General features: G+C 51.8%; 1 protein-coding gene across 12 annotated transcripts in view; it reads right to left on the bottom strand.

Annotated features, from left to right (window-relative positions):
• Window positions 1-13921, bottom strand: part of DOCK7 (dedicator of cytokinesis 7) — a 219732-nt gene that overhangs the window by 127779 nt on the left and 78032 nt on the right. The window lies entirely within an intron of this gene.

Genomic DNA, 13921 nt, shown 5'->3' with positions numbered 1-13921 from the left:
TCCTAACCCTGTCGGGATGTTGGCATTGGGATTCTGACCACCGGGGTCCAGAGTGCCAACATCCCGTACCCAACCCCTCCAAACCATACGGTGGGGCTGGGTGCAACTATTACATCACCATAGCTGCAATTAGGAGATTACAGTGTTCGCACTTACACATTATAGCGCCTCTTTAACCAGACAATGATGGCAGGAACGTAAGCAGAAAAAAAAAACAAATACAGGATCCCACTGTCCTCAGCTGCTCCTAACAAGGACCAGCGACGCTGGGCATCGTATTGTCCAATTATTTTTGGCCAAGTGGTGACATGATTCACATCACAGTGGTTCAGTCCCATACAATTTGCAGCATCACACCATGGAGGAAGGCAGGTTATAAGGAGATGGGGCAGATGCATTTATTTGTCTTAACATTTAAACCAGTGATTCCTAAACACAGTCCTCAAATCCCACTAACAGTCCTCCATTTAAAACAAGAGATATGGTAAGAACTTACCTTTGTTATCTCTGTTTCTACGAAGTCCATAGGGTCCACAGGGTGACCTTGGGGTATAGCTGGATCCTGGATCCTCGGGCACCACGGAGTTAAAGCTTTCAGCTGCTCCCAGGATGCACTTGGGTCCATCCTCCTCTATACCCCGCCCCCGAGCCACAGGCACCTCAGTTGGTAAGCAGCCCAGGCCGGAGGAGGAGACGAAACAGAGAGAAGGAAGACTGGAACACACAAGAACCATACTCACAGAAATGGGAGACGGAAACCCGGTGACCAGTCACAGAGTCCATATGAAGCCAGGTGCGTCAGGGCGGGTGCCCTGTGGACCCTATGGACTTCGTAGAAACAGAGATAACAAAGGTAAGTTCTTACCATATCTCTTGTTTTCTACTTCAGGGTCCATAGGGGTCCACAGGGTGACCTTGGGGATGTCCCAAAGTAGTCCAACTAAGGGTGGGGACGCTCCTGTGCTGATAGGAGAACCCGGCGCCCAAAGGATGCATCCTGAGAAGCAAAGGTGTCAAACGCATAGAACCTCAAAAAGGTCTGAATGGAAGACCAGGTGGCCGCCTTACACAGCTGAACAGCAGAGGCGCCACGGCTAGCAGCCCAAGAAGGGCCCACAGACCGAGTGGAATGAGCCTTAACAGAGGCTGGAACAGGTAAACCCTCCTGCATATAAGTCTCAATAATAACAGAACGAAGCCAACGGGCCAGAGTCTGTTTGTTGGCAGGCCAACCCCTCTTGTGAAAACCAAAGAGGATAAACAAAGAATCCGACTTCCTCACCGAACTAGTCCGGTCCACATAAACCTGGAGTGCACGGACAACGTCTAAGGAAGCCTCCCCAGCCGAAAGATCAGGCGACTGAAAGGCTGGTACAACAATTTCCTGATTAATGTGGAACCTGGAAACCACCTTAGGCAGAAAATAAGGACGAGTGCGAAGCACCGCTCTGTCCTGATGAAAAGCCAGAAAAGGGGGACGACAGGAAAGCGCCCCTAAATCCGAAATCCTCCTGGCAGAAGCAATTGCCAAGAGGAAAACCGTCTTAAAAGTTAGCCACTTGAGCTCCACTGACTCCAAGGGCTCAAAGGGAGGACCCTGTAAGGCCCGAAGAACCACCGCCAAATCCCACGGGGCCACAGGTGGCACAAAGGGAGGCTGGATTCTTAAAACACCCTGGAAAAAGGTGTGTACATCCGGCATAGTAGCAATCCTGCGCTGGAACCACACCGACAGAGCAGACACGTGCACCTTCAGTGAGGAAAGACGTAATCCAAAGTCCAAACCCGACTGAAGGAAAGCCAGAATACGCGAAACCCGGAACACCTGGGGATCATATCTTCTGGCCTCGCACCACTGAAAGTAAGTGTGCCACACTCTGTGGTAGATCCTCGCGGAAGCAGGCTTGCGCGCCCTCAGCATGGTAGTAATAACGGAGCTAGAAAAGCCCCGAGACCTCAGGACGGCTGTCTCAAGAGCCACGCCGTCAAAGATAGTCGACCCAGATCCGGGTGAAGACAGGGCCCCTGAGACAACAGGTCCCGCCGTTGAGGTAGGAGGTACGGAGCGTCGATGGACAGGCTCCGCAGATCGGAGTACCACGGCCTTCTGGGCCACGCTGGGGCCACCAGGATCAGTGTGCCTCCGTCCTGCTTGAACTTGCGCAGGACCCGAGGCAGCAGAGATATCGGAGGGAACAAGTAAGCCAGGCGAAACAACCATTTCACCGACAGCGCGTCTATTAGACTTGCGCCTGTGTCCCTTGTCCTTGACCCGTATACGGGCAGCTTGTGATTGTGACGGGACGCCATCAGGTCCAGTTCCGGCAGCCCCCACTTGTCCATGAGTAGTTGGAATACCTCTGGATGAAGCGACCATTCCACGGGATGCACGTCGTAACGGCTGAGGAAGTCTGCCTCCCAATTGAGGACTCCCGGGATGAAGACTGCCGAGAGAGCTGGAAGATAGCGCTCCGCCCAAGCCAGGACGCGGGAAACCTCCGACATCGCAGCTCGACTGCGAGTCCCTCCCTGGTGATTGATGTACGCCACCGTGGTGGCGTTGTCCGACTGCCCCTGAATGGCCCTTCCGTGAAGAGCGGTGCCGGACGACTGCAGGGCTCTGTACACTGCCCGCAGTTCCAGAATGTTGATGGGAAGAATCGCTTCCTCCGCCGACCAACGACCCTGAGGTGACAAGGAGCCTGTCACCGCCCCCCAACCCCGGAGACTGGCATCTGTCGTGAGCAGAACCCACTCCGGGATCCAAAAGGGGCGCCCCTCGAGGAGATGAGCCGTCTGTAGCCACCAGGCCAGGGACAGACGCACCTCCGAGGACAACACCAGCATCTGAGAGCGGATCCTGTGTGGCAATCCGTTCCATTCCGAAAGAATCAGCCTCTGCAGGGGCCTGGAATGGAACTGGCCAAACTCCACCATGTCGAATGCCGACACCATGGACCCCAAAACTCTCATCGCTGAGTGCACCGACACTCTGCCCCTGCTCAGACAACTGTGAATCCGCAGCTGTAAGGAGGAGACCTTCTCTGGAGTCAGAAAAATCCGTTTTTGACGAGAGTCCAGAAGGGCCCCCAAATGAACCATCCGCTGAGATGGGATGAGGGAGGACTTCTTCCAGTTGATCAACCACCCGTGCGCCTGTAGACAAGCGACCGTCAGGTGGAGATGCTGGATCAGTACCTCCGGGGAGCTTGCCAGCAAGAGGAGGTCGTCTAGATACGGTAGCAACCGTATCCCCTGGCTCCGAAGGTGAGCCGCCATGACCGCCATCACCTTGGTAAATACCCTTGGTGCCGTGGAGAGGCCAAAGGGTAGAACCCTGAATTGGTAGTTGTTGTGGAGAATAGCAAACCGCAGAAACCGTTGGTGCAAAGTTGCTATAGGCACATGGAGGTAGGCGTCCTGGATATCCAGGGAGACCATATAATCCCCCGGTTCCATCGCCAGAATGATGGAACGCAAAGTTTCCATCCTGAATTTGGGAACCCTGAGAAATCTGTTCAGGGACTTCAAATTGAGGATGGGGCGATGACAGCCATTGGGTTTCTGCACCAGAAACAGCGTAGAGTAATGCCCCATCCCACGTTGAGATTGTGGCACGGGTATAATGACCCCCGCCGTCACCAAGGCCTCTATGGCTTCCTGAACCTGCAAGGCCTTGGTTTTGTCCTGAGAAGGACTCGTGCAAAAAAACTGGCGAGGCGGCCTGTGCCGAAAAGACAGGGCGTACCCCTGGGAGACCACTTCTCGCACCCAGGCATCCGTGGTGGTATTGTGCCAGCACTGGGCGAATTGAAGAAGTCGGCCTCCCACTCTGGGGTCCCCCAGAGGGAGGCCCGTCCCATCATGCCGAAGGCTTATCTTCTTGCTTGGAAGAAGGGCGCCTAGCACTCCAGGCTTGCTTCTTTGGCTTTGAGGCGGTCTTGGTTGCGGACTGCCTCGGGTAGGACTGACCTTTCGCCTTGCCCTGAACCCGAAAGGAGCGAAAGGCCGAGCTCCGGACCTTAGCAGGTGTCATAGCGGAAGGGAGGAAGGCTGACTTGGACTTTGCCAGGGTATCTACTATTTTGTCCAGGTCCGGACCAAATAGTAACTCTCCATTAAAAGGTAAGGCCTCCAAGCCTTTCTTTGAATCAGCGTCTGCTCTCCAAGACCTCAACCACAAGAATCTGCGAGCAGACACTGCTGCCCCCGAAACCCTAGAGGTCAGCAAGCTAGCATCCAAAGATGCTTCTCCAATGTAGGAAGCGGCATCTCTCATCTGTCCTAACAACGCCCTCTGGACATCCGGAGCTTCATCCGTAAACGTATCCTCCAAGGCGTTGGCCCAACCCTCAATGGCCTTGGCCACCCAGGAGATGGCCATGGACGGCCGGGCCACAGCCCCTGAGAGAGAATAAATAGACTTTAAACAAGTCTCCACCTTCCTGTCCGTAGGATCCTTCAGCGAGGATATAGACGGTAATGGCAAAGTAGCACTCCTGATGAAGCATGTTACATGGGAATCAACCGCAGGCGGAGTTTCCCATTTCTTACAATGCGCCTCCGGAAACGGATAGTTGGACGCCAACCGCTTCTGTGGCAGAAATCGCATACTGGGCGTCTGCCAGGCCACCGCCATGTGATCCGTCAACTGAACGCTGCAGAAGTAACCTTAGCTTTTTTAAAACTAGGATACCTCGACTTGGGAGCGGGAGCCTCATCCTCAATCAGAAGAATGGCCCGCACCGCCCTAACCAGAGCCCGCACATTGATGGAAGACTTAGTGTCTACCTCCTGGACTGAGTCATCCTGCACCTCGCCATCATCCGAGGACCCCTCAGAGTCCGAAAAATGCGCAGCCTGCGCCATAACTGCGCGTTTAGACGCCCTGGAGGGCACGTCGCTGCGCAACATTGACTGAAAAGCCGACGATGCTGCCGCCAAATCTTGGACAGTGTGGGAAAGCGCATCCACCCAGGGTGGAGGAGCTGCCACAGGAGCCTGAAACGGCACCACAGCCTGCTGCGCCACCGGGGTGGACTGTATATACATTGGCAACCCTGCATAGGGACCAACAGGCTGAGACCCCGGGGGAGTCTGCAATAATTGTGGGACACCCGGGGAAAGGGGGATGGTAGGCTGGGGCAACGCCCTAGTAGGGACGGCAGTCGGGACCGACAGACGGTCCGCGATGGACACCAGCACCTGGGAAAACATCGCCCATAGTGGCTCCTGCGACATAAGAGGTTTAGACGTACCAGGGATCGCCTGGCACCGTCCGCACAGGCCGTCCTGCGACAAATCCTCCCTATCCACTCCTGCAGAACAGCGCCTGCAGGATAACAATACCGGAGCCATGGAGTGCTCAATCTCCTCCTCAGACATGACAGACTATATAATTAAATATACAGTTATGACATAGGAAGAAAACGTGCGCACTCACCTGTGTGCTGGACAACAGCCCACAATATGGTACTGTGTAGCACACAACCGTATGTGACGGACCTCACAAATACGTGATCTATATAAGTGAGGTCAGTAGAAACACCCTTCCCCCGCACACCTTTAGGGCTTGTAGGAGAAGGAAAGGGATAGGTAAAGGCTGGCAGTAAGTAGAAATTAGCACAGACAGGCAGCGCTAGCAAAAGTCACATACCATGCAGAGAAGTTATACTCACTGTACCTTTCCACTACAATCATCCTGCCCAGATTCAGTGTCTGGGAGGGCTATAGTGCTGTGTACACTGTCCTTGTCGGGGGAGAGGTACACAGGGGGACCGGTCCGCTTGCTCCCTGAGTGTATCCGCACTGCCACTGGAGAAAATGGCTGCTGGAGACCTCAGAGGAGGAGTGGCCCGAGTATCTGCAGCTCAGCGATGCCAGACTACGTGCTGAAAGGCGCGCTGAGCTGAGGGGAGGAGCCGCTAGACAGGGAAGGCTTCCTCCCTTGTCTAGCATATTAACCCCCAAGGTTGCCGGCATCCCGCTTGCCTTATTTACCCTGGTGGTCTAGTGGTCAGGCGGGGTATGCCTCCGCTGGAGGGGGGGCCCGCCGCCACCGCTAGCGCCCCCGGTCTGTCCCCTAGAACCGGGGGCATGGGACTGCATTTTTTAAAAGGAACCCGCGCACCGCCGCTAATCAGCGGTGCGCGGCTTACCTGGATCTCCCCGGCGTCTCCAGCAGCAGTCCCTGGGGAAACCAGAGTCCGGCTAGTACAGACTCTGGCTTCCCCCGCCGCGATCCCCAGTTCAGTGCTGGCGTCGCGGCGCCAGCAGGGAGAAGGAGCGGCAGCATGGGCGTCTGTACAGACAGCCCATCGCTGCGGCTCTGGAGAAAAAACTGTATTAAAAATAAATTTAACTAAGTTAAATAAAAAAGAAAAGCTTTAGGGGGCTGCTCCTGCAGCCCACCCCGCAGGGTGACCCGACTCCGGCCGGGCACTATCTTAAACTGAGGTGCCTGTGGTTCGGGGGCGGGGTATAGGGGAGGATGGACCCAAGTGCATCCTGGGAGCAGCTGAAAGCTTTAACTCCGTGGTGCCCGAGGATCCAGGATCCAGCTATACCCCAAGGTCACCCTGTGGACCCCTATGGACCCTGAAGTAGAAAAATATTCATACTTGAGCACAGGGGGATTAATTCGTACCTCAGTCAATTTTGATTCAACATCTGCGCCCAATCATGGATATCCTTAAAACTTGGAATGTAAGGGGGGCTTGGAGGACAGTTTGAAACCGTCAACAACAAAAGCACAGGTGACTGTACCCTAGTTACGCTTTATCTACACGCACCTAAACCATGTGTGTTAAGCCAAGATAAATATGACCGTTCCATAGTATTGACAAGGTGCAAGGTGACCATCAGGAAGTGAGAATGGAAACCTCGTTATCTAGCACATTGCCGAACATGTCACAGGATACTTGTCCCATTATAGGGGATGAAGAGCTTATTATTAAATATTCAAACTGACCTTACTTAGCTGTTACCCTAAATGTCTTGCGGGCTCAGCCCGACTCACTGGTACTCCCAAGAAACTAAAATTACAGGCACACTAGTATTTTGGACCAGTCATTAGCCTGGTCACTAGCTTTTTGTGTAGAGATATATTTTTGCTTTCTCTTCACCTCCTCTCTCCTCAATTCCTCCCATCTTCCCGTTCTTACCCCTTTCCTCCCATCTGCCCATGGGTCTCCATCCGCTGGGGTGCAGGACTTCTGATTTGCAGGACATCTGGCAGGTGGGGAGGTTTTGCAGTAGTTGCCAATTTGTGTAACTTCCAGTGGGTGTAAGGGGGTTGTGGGAGGTATGGATTTGCAGGACCTCCAACTTGCTGGAGCTGTGGGGTGTTTCAAGAGGTGGCAATTTGGGGGACCTACATTGTTGGGGTGGTTGTGAGAGGTGATGATTCGCAGAACCTCCAGTGGATGGGGTGATGATTAACGGAACTTCCAGTGGGTGTAGGGTGGGGTTGTGGGAAGTGCCTATTTCAGGAGGTGGCAATTTGGGGGTCCTCCATTGCTTTGGTGGTTGTGAGAGGTGATGATTCACAGAACCTCCAGTGGGGGGGGGGGGGGGGGCGATGATTAATGGACAACTCCTGCAAGGAGTCTACTGCGATGGCGTGTGTGTCAGATAGCTGGGGGAAAGGAAAGGGACAGGCAGCCAGTGAGAGCTATAAGAGGGTAGGGGGCCGAGGCTCCCCCTGCTGTTCTCTACTGAGGCCTTTCATCATTATATAGTAGATAACGGTAAAGTACACAACAGATCTTTTAGAGCTGGGGTTGTGATAAATATAATATTGATTGCTGTAACAATAAAAAAAAAAAACAATTTTGGACAGGAGTTACTAAGTGTGCGCCAGCACTTATGGTGACGCTATATGCTAGTTGTATCCAGGTCTCTCACTGTCCAGTAAGCAAATAATCTCTCCCAGCAATTGCTCTATACATGATTCAACTTAATGACAAGTCCCTCGGACAACAGTGGCTCTAATTCACTGTCTGCAAAACGTCGCCAACCCCAGTGTACCCAGAAGGTCCACCCAGTGCACGCTAAGATACTATAGAGGTTTGCCAGAAAGGCGTACTGCGCAGGACTGCAAGCATCACATCACGGTCATCGCAACCCCCTATCCCCTCCACCCCGCGCCTTCTACAACCACTTTACAGCCTCATCATTGAATACAGAGGTTTCGTGATGTTGCGCTGGGAGTGGGGCCCGTTCGCAGAGTACACACGCATAGACAGACAGAATAACCAGGGGCAGAGGGGCAAGCAGCATTAACACAACCTCCTCCCCCTGCTTAGAAAGGTCAGACAAATAAGCGATTTTTCCTTCCATGGAATAATACCTGGCAACTGTTTTTGTAGGTTTATTGAAAGTAAGTCTGTGATCTTTATTTAGTGTGCGGCCGAGATAATAAGTACGTTAGTTATAATGAAAAGAAACTCCTTTAAAAGTCTTTGTTTCCAGAAGATAACGCAGACTGCGAACACAAAATAGCACAAGTAAATAGGTTTCCCTGTTAATAATTGACGTCTCTAAGCGATCATTAGCCGGGGCTGGTGGCCCTCAGGGACGACTACATTTGGGGCGACAGTAATTAACTTGTCACATTGATTATACTCTTCTATTTCTTCTAACCTTCAAAAGAAAATGTCAACTTGTCTCAGGAGCTCGCTGCATGGGTCTACAGCGGCCGCGGGAATTTAGAGGTTGTTCAGAGGAGAGCCGCCGAGTGCCTCCATCACCACAACCACCAAGATTACACAGCGGACATAAAAGTATAATATTTTGAATGGTGTAATCATGAAAAGTTGCTGATTATTAGGTGTGGGGCAGATGCTGGCTGTGCGACTCACGCAATACTGAGGAATCTATGGAGAGCGCGCGTCTGGCACATTGGGAGCAAAAAAAAAAAAAATATATATATTTCTACGTTAATATTTCTGTTAAATGTGCAGATTAAAATATGAAATTAAATTGACTGCCACATCCCCGCGCGTTAAGTCCCTGAGGGTGCATTTAATGCGGATTTTTCTTCACAGCTTCTGAGACGGCGAGGAAAGATCCACGATAAAGTGCACCCTTTGGGACTTAGGGGACGATTCAGACCCGGACGCAAGGCAGCGCACTTTTGCAGCCGCCAGGGGCCGGGTATGCAAATTCCGCAAACGCATGGCCAGGCTTAAAGACGCCCTCTATGTCTTAGAGGGCAGAGTGATCGCACGGCCAGGCATAAGGACGTCTCTATGTCTTAGAGAGCGACGGCAGAGTGATCGCACGCCGGTGTAAAGACCCCCACTTTTCTTAATTAGCATACGTCATCTCCAAGAAGTGTGTGATTAATCGGTAACATCGAGAGCCATCGTAGCTGCACGCAGCGCTTGAGGTAGACCTTCCCCCACCGCAAGCACTGCAGGCTGAAATACAACCAGGTGACGTGTACAATGACGCTTCCATGCTAATTATGCACGCCCACAGAACGCAGTTTTGATGCTCAGACACGCCTGCGTACGTTCATACACTCCCCCGTTTTCCAGGACCTTCCCCTGTTACCACCCACAAACGGCGCTGTCACTCAGAGTAGCGCTCAGTCTGTGTACTATGAGCGCACAATTCCCGATCGCAGTGACTGGCTCACGCACACGCGCAATGTGACGCATGCGCAGACGGGCGACTATCGGCCATAGCGTGCGATCGCAGCTTAGCGTCCCAGTCTGAATCAGGCCCTTAACACGTAGGGATACTCTTAGATCCCAGCACTTCACGCAGAATCTGTGGGTTAATGCATGCTACCCGCAGGGAATATGACTAATAATTAAATAGCTTCAGGTGTAAAATCCGCGCTGCAAATACCATGGGCAATTGCATCTGCCCTTGGGTGTATATTTTGTCAACATTCATCATGTCCGGGTCCAGCGATCATCTGGCGGTGACTTCCGTTTGAACTTGAACCATTTTAGTCAGTGAGCATCGTTAACCCTCCCCATAGTGCTTAACCCTAACTCCCCCCCCCCACTCCTGCAGCCTAACCCTATCCTCCCCTCCCACAGCCTAACACTACCCTCCAGCAGCCTAACCGTAACCTCGCCTCCCACTTCCTAACCCTAACTGCCCCTCCTGCAGCCTAACCCTAACTGCCCCTCCTGCAGCCTAACTCTAACCTCCCCTCCTGCAGCCTAAGCCTAACCTCCCCTCCTGCAGCCTAAGCCTAACCTCCCCTCCTGCAGCCTAAGCCTAACCTCCCCTCCTGCAGCCTAACCCTAACCTCCCATCCTGCAGCCTAACCCTAACCTCCCCTCCTGCAGCCTAACCCTAACCTCCCATCCTGCAGCCTAACCCTAACCTCCCATCCTGCAGCCTAACCCTAACCTCCCATCTTGCAGCCTAACCCTAACCTCCTCTCCTACAGCCTAACCCTAACCTCCCCTCCTGCAGCCAAACCAAAACCTCCCATCCTGCAGCCTAACCCTAACCTCCCATCCTGCAGCCTAACCCTAACCTCCTCTCCTACAGCCTTACCCTAACCTCCCCTCCTGCAACCTTACCCTAACCTCCCCTCCTGCAACCTTACCCTAACCTCCCCTCCTGCAGCCTAACCCTAACTGCCTCTCACGCAGCCTAACCCTAACTCTCCCCTTCCGCAGCCTAATCCTCCCCTCCCACGGCTTAACCCTAACCTCCTCTTCCGCAGCCTAACGCTAACCATCCCTCCTGCAGCCTAACCCTCCCCTCCCACGGCCTAACCCATACCTCTTCTTCCGCAACCTAACCCTAACCTCCCCTCCTGCAGCCTAACCTTAACACACCCTTCTGCAGCCTAAGCCTAACCTTCCCTCCTGCAGCCTAACCCTCCCCCCCCACGGCCTAACCCATATCTCCTCTTCTGCAGCCTAACCCTCCCCTCCCACGGCCTAACCCATACCTCCTCTTCCGCAACCTAACCCTTACCACCCCTCCTGCAACCTAACCCTAACCCCCCCTCCTGCAGCCTAACCCTAACCTTCCCTCCTGCAGCCTAACCCTCCCCTCCCGCAGCCTAACCCTCCCCTCCCGCAGCCTAACCCTCCCCTCCCACAGCCTAACCCTAACCGCCCCGCCTGCAGCCTAAAGGGAATGTATGGAAGAGAAAAACTATGAGGTCTGTACGGCACAAGTTCCTAGTACTTGTAATAATAATATCACTTCTAAGTCTCCTGTACTCTATTATAGAAAGAGTGAGTATGAAAATCCTATATATTATCTTACATCCTATCTAGGGGGCACTGGTATACATGGGGGACATTACAAATACGCCCCTAAGGGAGGATACAGTCAGAACTGTCGTCTTTTGATACAAAAACACTGAATTTGTAAAACATAGTACAAAAAGAAAAAACTCGCAAAGCTGCTCCTGCAGCTCAAACGAACACTGCACCACTCTATTGGCACTACATAAAAAACTGAAGGCCGATTGGGGGGTGGGGGGCATTGGGGGAAGCACTCTCACACCGCTGCTCTGCATAGCAGAAAATAGATGCCATGCCCCTGGCCCTAAATGCTTTGTTTTTCTTTCCCCCTGGCGCCAGGACAAGAATCGTAGCTGCGGAAAAGATAACAGCGAACAAGTTTTAGCGGCCAGCAGTGCCTACTCCTGGACATAGCGCCCTCTACACTCCAAGACAGTGATTCCCAAACTGGGTGCTGCCGGGTACTTGCAGGGGTGCCACGGGTTGGAGTTCCTGGGCCAAATCAAATTATTTATGGTCCTTGTGATAAACAAAACCAGTGCTGGCGGCTTCCAAACATAAAATATACGGACAACCCTGTCCCCCACCACATAACGGAGCCTGAGGATCACAGGTAAGCACAAGTTACTTCATTTTATATTTTTTTTTTATTTCTCAATAAGATACTTTTGGCCCAAGGGTGCCATGAATAAAATGCTGATACTCAGGGCGCCGTGGTTCAAGAATTTTTGGGACCCACTGCTCCAAGGTATAACAGTTCCCCCAGATGAGATGTAGAAAGGAAGTTCTGTGACTCTAAATAAATACTTTAATTTCAGAACTCTGACCGTTCCTCTGTTTCTTTGCACTAAAGGTCTCGGTTCTCACTGGCGTCCCTTACATGCGATTTATTAGCATCTGGGTGTATCGTACCCAATACTGCTGATACTAGCAATTTGGTTGCGCTCCGTTCACGTTCCGGCGCCTGAAACGCATCTTGTTCTATCCACATGCTCTTACTTTGAGGGAACGCAGTGCGGTAGCCTATAGTTACGCCAAATACTAATAAAAATGGCAACAGTATTACTGTAGTTTCTAGCTGTATAACTTCCTTTGTTTAGGCGAATAGGAGAGCACGTATAGCTTATAAGACCCTTTGTCGGCCTCGAGGGTAGGGAGGTTTAGATCTGCCCGATTTGCACTTTATTACCTTGCAGCTCAGTTAAAACAGTTGAGAGAATGGGTTACCCCAATGGACCAGGGAAACCACATTTTTGCATACTTGTCCTCTACTTATAGTCTTCCAGCTCATTTATTTTATAGATCACTACAGTTCCAACATGCTCTCTGTGAAATGTGGAGGGGAATTACCCCTGTCCTTTCTGAGGCTCCAATTCGATTATTAGTTCGTACTCTCCCTGGTCATAAATCTATCTCTACAGCCTACTCCTCTCTTCTGTCCTCTCATGGTGTAGACAGTCTGTGCAGCCCTAGGTCTCATTGGGATGTAGATGTGGGCGGATTAAATGATGAAGAGTGGAAATTTATTCTAGGTTCTTCTCGGGATGTCACGACTTATGCCTGGTTTCAGCAGATTCTACTATATATTTTACATAGGGTCTATTGGACCCTGATTAGGCTTTATTAATTTGGGAGGTCTTCTTTGGACTCATGCCCTAAATGTTCTACTCCTTCTGGTGACGTCTGGCATCTTCTTTGGTCTTATCACCGAGTGACCGCGTTTTGGGCTAGGGTGGTTACTTGTATACATAGGAATACCTTTATTGACCCTGCGTATTTGCATTTTTGCTCTTGACCTGGAGGAATCCCTCTGCGATTATACGTGAACAATCTTCTAACATTGGCCCCGGTCTGTTTTACTCAAAATTGGACTTTCCTCTTAATTTATGATTGCAGACATCTGTGGTGAAATACATATCTTATCAATTACCTACTTCAACACAGGTGACAGCAATCATAAATTAGATGAGAAGCCCAGGAGCGGAGTATTTTGTACCTAATGGAATGGGTCATGTTGGAGGGTAGGGTATTACTACATTACACGTTATTCCTGCTCAGCTATTACCCCTGCCTACACTACAGCGTTATTCCAGGACTTCTCATATTGAGCTGTTTTGTGTTATCATTATCCTGTGTAAACCCTGGTCTTTGTCTTACCCACAAGTGTAAAATAAACCAGCTACTGTTTCATTCCACTTCTGCATCGCTTCTTTGAAATACACACTTGTAAGAGTAATCCAAACTGACTCATGACCAAGTGAGTCCTAACAAATAAATGTGAAAGAAAAGCCCAGAAGCTTTGGGCCTCATTCAGAGGCGCTCTCTATTTGCGAGCGCACGCTCTGCATCAGGGCGGGGAGGAATTTATTTTTTCCTGTCCGCTCGCAAAGCTGTGGGTGCCCACCCACAGCAGGCGGGCAGGAGATGCGAGGAGACACTGTGGTAGGGTCTCAGGTCTCGCAAGCCCAAGTGGACTTGATGCTCTTATAGAGCAGGAAGTCCACTACTGACATCACTCGTGATGTCAGAAGGGCCGCACACATAACAGGCCTGTTTGTTCAGCCACCCCCCCTCCCCGCCTACAAAACAGGGCGAGCTGTCGATCAACATCGACAGCCGCCCCGTTTTGTTGCGAGCCCCGAGGCGAGTGATTTCTCCCTCGCTATGGGGCTTGAGTGCGCACTGGCCCA

The sequence above is a fragment of the Taudactylus pleione genome, unplaced genomic scaffold, assembly GCF_031769625.1.
Source record: "Taudactylus pleione unplaced genomic scaffold, aTauple2 ptg000442l, whole genome shotgun sequence".
Lineage (NCBI taxonomy): Eukaryota > Metazoa > Chordata > Amphibia > Anura > Myobatrachidae > Taudactylus > Taudactylus pleione.
This window is presented reverse-complemented; position numbering and strand designations above follow the sequence as displayed.